Source organism: Pezoporus occidentalis, unplaced genomic scaffold, assembly GCF_034315485.1.
Source record: "Pezoporus occidentalis ecotype Australia unplaced genomic scaffold, CSIRO_AGI_Poc_V1 ctg19, whole genome shotgun sequence".
Lineage (NCBI taxonomy): Eukaryota > Metazoa > Chordata > Aves > Psittaciformes > Psittacidae > Pezoporus > Pezoporus occidentalis.
The window spans coordinates 10,215,294-10,221,561 of NW_026913748.1; the positions used below are offsets into that span (position 1 = coordinate 10,215,294).

Below are 6,268 nucleotides of genomic sequence, written 5' to 3' on the forward strand. Positions count from 1 at the left end.
TCAACAGAAGTTGTAAGTAGAAGTCAGAACAGTGTCTGTGGGGAACCTGGTTAGGAAGGGTGGTGTACAAGTATTCTACCACACAACAAAAAACAAAATAAACCCAAACCCCTAAAAATGCTTGCATTCAACAGCATTTTCATTAACGATGGTTAACAGCTCTATGACTGTTCAGCTGTTGTCAATATCTTGGTTACTATCTTGCTATTTAAAAATAAATAGACTGATATATAGGCAGACACACTAAAACCAGGTAGTATTACTGACAATTCCACTATAACTTTCAGCCCACCAACATAAAATTCTACCACTAAATCTCTCAGAGTAAACTATGCAGAGATAGAAAAGCCCGAAGGTATTAAGAGTGATTTTGATATAAATTCCAATTTTATTTTATGACCATTTTACAGCTGCTTCTAGATATCTTCTCTCGTAAACTAGAAGGTACAAGGCAAATGTTACCTCTTTTTCTTTTTCTGCAGGGTTTCAGGCAGTTGGTTTATTGTGACATGTTAGCAGCTTTTTCTTTGCACTGCACATTCATAAAAATGAATTTTAATGACACTAAGCTAGCAGAAGACCCATAAAGAAGATGCAATTATGTTTTAAGTATTCATAAAAAAAGTTACATTAAGTTTACACATTTTGATTTTTGCCTGTGACAGTCAAAAGAAATAGCATATGAGGCCATGTAAATCCATACAATTGAAATGACATTACTGTATGGCCTGCATATCCTGAAAACATTTCTCCATGCAAATAGGAAAGCTTTTTGCTGGGGAAGGTCAGATCGAAGAAAAAAAAAAAAAAAGCAATACTCTGGAACTGCCCAGTGGCTTCCTAGTTCCTGTTAGCATCACTGCTGAGTGATATCACTAATGCATGTATAGTTACAGAATAAAACATTTACTTGGTCACTGAGCAGCAGTAACAAACAGCAAAATAAGTTCTTGACATTCTTATTTTGAACTTCACAAGGAAATTTTAGGCCTGTAAAATGAAGGTTGCTTTAGCAATGTATAGCCTGAAATTTGGAAATTCCTATGAGTGGGATCTCCATCTGTAAACTGAGGGGATGCTTTCATACATTAGCAGTAGCAATTAGCAATAGGCTGCAACTTAAAAAAAAAATGCATGAACAATGAGGAGTTATAGTAATGGGAATGCCAAATTCTATATAGAAGGACATGGAACTTTTGGAGCAAGTCCAGAGGAGGGCCATGTTCATGATAAGTGGGCTGGAGCACCTGTATGAATACAAGCTAAGTTGGGGCTGCTCAGCCTGGAGAAGAGAAGGCTGCCTGGAGACCTAATAGCAGTTTTCCAATATGTGAAGGGGACCTGCAAGAATGCCAGAGAGGGACTCTTCATCAGGGAGTATAGAGACAAGACAAGAAGAAATGGGTTAAAACTTAAACAGGGGAAGTTCAGGTTAGGTATAAGGAAGAAGCTCTTTACTGTGAGGGTGCCGAGGCGCTGTAACACGTTGCCCAAGAAACGTGGCAGTGTTCAAGGCCAGGTTGGACAGAGCCTTGGGCAACATGGTCTAGTATGAGGCATCCCTGCCCATAGTAGGGGGGGTTGAACTGGATGATCTTTAGGTGCTTTCCAGCCTTAAAATATAATACATGAGTAGTAATTTCTTCAAGCTAGTATTTTATTCATATAAACTGATGTTGCTAAAAATATACCCTTCACGTTTCTCATTGGAAATTGGTTAAAGTTTATGGGACACTCTGAAGTTTAGTTTAAAAGTTTAAACTCTTGTGTTACTAATAGTTTAATTTGAGGTTGCTTAGGTTTCTTTTGCACGTCTTTTTTTACAGCTAAGTTCGACTGCCTGTCATTCATAAGGCAAATAAAAATTTCTACTACTTTTAAAGAAAAGGTGTTATTTCTCTATAAGAAATGCTCTTGCTCTTGCTGCAAAGATGGTAGTGCTACAAGACTTTTGATTTTGATGTAGTACCCAAGCACCATGCTAAGTTGTCTTCTTCATATAAAGACATAGTTATTTGACATCTTTGCTTTATGCAAGCAGGTCAGTAAATGTTAAAAATTATTTCATAAATGTTGTGCATGTATATTTGTAAAAAAGCCAGCAGCATGCTTGATTATTCTTAGAATTCAGGCTTATGGCCAAGACCCTGATGTGCAGAGGAAAAACAATTTTAATTGTATTACTGTAAGTTGCTAATTCCTGTCTAATAGCTGTCTTCTGTCCTCACTGATACCATTTCCTACCATTATGTTTAAAATGTGTGGGCTGAAATATTCCGCACTCTAAAAGCTCCAAAACTTAGTTGATTAGAATTAAACTTCTTGTGCAATTTTAGACTATATTTTTCGCTGTATTTTTGAAATTCAAGGTAATATATTAAGTATATAAAAGGTAAACATTTCACATTTTCTAATGTTATTTTCAGCATTGCTCATCACTGAGATGAATGAACTTCTGGTTAAAACAAGAAAGCTGACTAAAAGTGTGTTGTTCAGGGAAATGAAGTCTTTGTTGAAAGTTTTGTTTGCCATTTGAGTTTGACATTTGTTTCCCTGCTGGCCCACCACAGATAGTTTCTCAGATCTATACCGTGACTGTTTTGAAGTCCGCTGGAATGTAACAAGACCCAGTAGAAGTTAAACACTGATTTAATTTGCTTAGAGTATGGCAGAGGGAATATGGACCCTATTTTTATCCAGTTCCTCCTTTGATTGCAGTTTTATTCAACTATGTAATTATATCAGTTTATCACAGTACAGAATTTGTGCCTTTTTTCCCTTCATTATTTAGATATAATGGGATTTTTATTTGACATTTACATCTTTACAAAGAAAAAAAAACCACACCTGGTAACTAATTTCTGTTCAAAACCCCTAACTCCCAATCAGTTCATCTTATTACTAATGTTCAGAGCCATATTATGCTGTGAACAACCCGAAGTTTCTAATTTATGTTAAAAACTCTTGTGAATTTGAGACTGAAAGGCACAGGAGTATTTGATAAGTTCAACCTTGTTCAGTTTTTCTAATGGTTGAGTCAGAGAGAGGAGCTGGTGAATCCTGCTCCATCGACTTAGTACCTTTGAAGTTCTTTGCTGGTCCCATGTGGGAGCCTGCCTGTTACCAGGCTAAATACCAGTTTTGCAGTCTAATGGGTATGCTTGCTCCTCCATGCTGGAGGTCTTTAAAGTACTCCAAAAGATTTCTTTATTTCCAGTGGACTATGTTTGTTCATAGACTGGACATTTGAAGAGCAAATAGTTTTGCTTTGAAGTCTGTGAGATCTTCCTCCCTTGAGCTCTGTTAAGGACTTTCAATTTTTAGTATAGGATTAAATTTTTTCTAAATACAGATTAGCTCAGCATAAGTTTAGTAATCAGTGTTGCATTATGGAGCATACCAGCTAGTTTTATTCTAAAAGAACTGAGCAACCTTAGCAGTGGGAGCCTTTGAGCAGCAGAAGCCAGCTCTTCATGGTGGGGTACTAATACTCAGTTTCACTTTACACTAAAATGTAGTTGCCCCCTGCCAGTTTGAGTGTCTAGATACACAGTTCTGTCAAATGTAAGCATCAGTTTTAGAAAACTGGATATTGTATCTTCAAAATACTTCACTGTGGTTTAAAGATATTCTTGATGAGGCAGTCTTTCTACAATTTATGTAATTTTACCACATCAGCTAGTCCAAAACCTGTATTTCATATAAAATTGATACTTTACGAACACGATACAACACTTTACGAACACAGTGTTATAGAGGCAAGGGTGGAAAATAGTTTTCAACAGTAAGTAGTTGAAGTATAGACTGATTATATCTCAGATATCCAAATATTTTGGAAAAAACTGTTTCTGTTATGTGTTGCATTCCCATGTTTCAAAGAAAAAAGGTATGAAGTACATGACACCATGGTAAACAATTAGTGATGTATAGATTGTTAATTTTCCACTGTCAAACAAGAAAAGCAATTGAGCAATATTCATCATTGCAATAAACTAAATTAAACAAGATGTTTCCTAATGTGCTTTATTGTGAATAACAGGAGCGTGTGAAACGATTCAACAGCATAAGGCAACATTTAGTGCTTTTGCCCCAGGGGCATGTGCCACTGATACCATCTAACTAAATTGATGTTGTTAAACATCAGACAAACAGGCTCCTGGGGGGATGCTTACTTGAGTTTAGACAGTGGTTTATTTTGGTTACAGCTTTTTCTGTTTATAGTCAATTTAAGAGGAGCTGAATTCTGTTATTTGTGATTTGGGAGAAAATTGTCCATACTGTAATCTGTTTCCATTGATTTAACCAAAGTTATAATCTCAATTGAGTATTCAGCTAGAGCATGTATAGGGAACATGGTAAACAAATACTCTGAGTTTATGCTACATCTAGATTTGGCCGACTTCTTTCTCCCCTAAGTTTCTAAGATCCTCAGTAAATAAGTAGATCTTGCCCTGCTGTTCTTCAATAATTAATACCATTATTCAATGGATAGATGCTGTAATTCACAACAAAGTTTGAGGAAGGCATTTTTATATTTCCCTATTGTGTAACTACAGATAGCTCCTAGGCAAGAGGCTGTAGTGGTTCATGATAAAAAAACTTCTGACATAGATGCACAAGTTTGTGCTGTAGATTCCTTAGGAATTAGGAACTTATTTTTTTTTTCAATGCAATGAAAATATGGTTAAAGAAATGCTGATAAAAACTACATGGCATCCAGAAATATTTTCCTATTTCATTCCTAATACGCTCTTTCTTTGTTCACGCATCAGACCCACTTCAACTTCAGTCTGCTAATTTCTCTTTTTGATTAAGTTGAAACATGGTTCTGATAAAAGCTGTTAAGTATTTTACTGTAGAAATAGCTCAACTGAGTGATAAGGACTTTTTAATTCATAATTTTTTGGGGTGGGAAGAAAGGCTTCTTGGTCAGAAGAGCAGAGAGCTGAGAAAAATTTTCATGTATAGTGTAACAATATCCTGAAAGAGACAGAAGAGAATGATGACTTATCCAAAGATGTTAAGAATAAGGTCAAACTTTTTATACCATGAAAAGTATCAGATCACACTTTGTCACTGTAACTAAATGCATATTCTTTATTTATTTTCATAGCTATGGGTACAAGACTTCCTTATTAACACAGATACAGTATCATCATATAGCTCACCTTTTGTATCACTGTTTTGTTCATATTATCACATAGAATTATCTGCATACCTGTTTTTATGTAAACATGTCTATATATAAGGATGGAAGTTGCCTTGATTTCTAGTGTTCTTATTAAATACATCATAACAATAATTCTGACCTTATTTAACTTCCTTATCTTTGTCGTTTTTTAAGCTTACTACAGGAAAGGAATTTGGATCCTCCTCGTGGTGCTGCAGTGAATGAAAATATAATCTGTCCTTAATGCCAGGAAAAAAACCCAAACATTGGGTGTGGGTTGGGGGTTGTGAGTGTGCGGTGTGGTTTTATGGGGGTCATTTGTTGTTTGTTTGGTGTGTAGGGTTTTTTGTTTGGTTGGTTGGTTTGCTTGTTTAAGTTCCATCCTTCTTGATGAACTGCCTAGATTCCTAATTTGGGAGTGGATGGGGAGAAGCTTGCAGTACCTGGTAGTATTGAAGTATAAATATAATTATGAAATTCTATGTAATATAGATAATGCTCAGATTATCTTTATTGGTTCTCGGTCCAAACATACATTAATGGATTTTCGTGAAGCACTGTCAATTTGTAGGTTGTCTGTGGATTTGAGGTTTTCCCTAATACATGTATACACTATCTAAAATTAATTTTGGATTGTCCCTAAAGTAAATTGTTCAAGACTGTTTTGTCTGCACAATTCAAAGCAGGTTAATGAACTACTACTCTGGTTTTGGTCCTAGGCAAATTGAGAAACTGTTTCCCCATTTGTGTTTTCAGTAAGCTTCTCTTTAAATAATATGTAGAAGTAGAATTAACTTAATAAGAAATAAAGACTGGAAAGCAATATGCAGTGGTCTGTGATCCTGTTATGGTAAGGTTGTTTGTAATAAGCAGTTTTGGATTTTGCTTTATTCTGTTTTAACTTTTGTGTTATAGTCAGCTTCATTGTACAGGGTCCCTCACTAACACTGATCCTATACTTCAGTCAAATTATAAATAATTCAAAAATTACAAGTGTTACAGTTAAAAACACATACTGATGCTTCTCATTGCTGTATCTGTAGTGAGCTGGTCTTCTGAAGTTAAAACGTATACAGTTGTCTCTAACATGTTTGAGGT

The 6,268-nt window shown here is 35.5% G+C and overlaps 1 long non-coding RNA gene across 1 annotated transcript in view; it reads left to right on the forward strand.

Moving 5' to 3' along the window:
- Positions 1-5,925, forward strand: part of LOC134162646 (uncharacterized) — a 48,538-nt gene extending 42,613 nt beyond the window's left edge. The window contains exon 5 of the long non-coding RNA XR_009964389.1: positions 5,345-5,925. This is a non-coding gene — a long non-coding RNA (uncharacterized LOC134162646). The remainder of the gene's footprint in view (positions 1-5,344) is intronic.
- Positions 5,926-6,268: the final 343 nt, after the last annotated feature.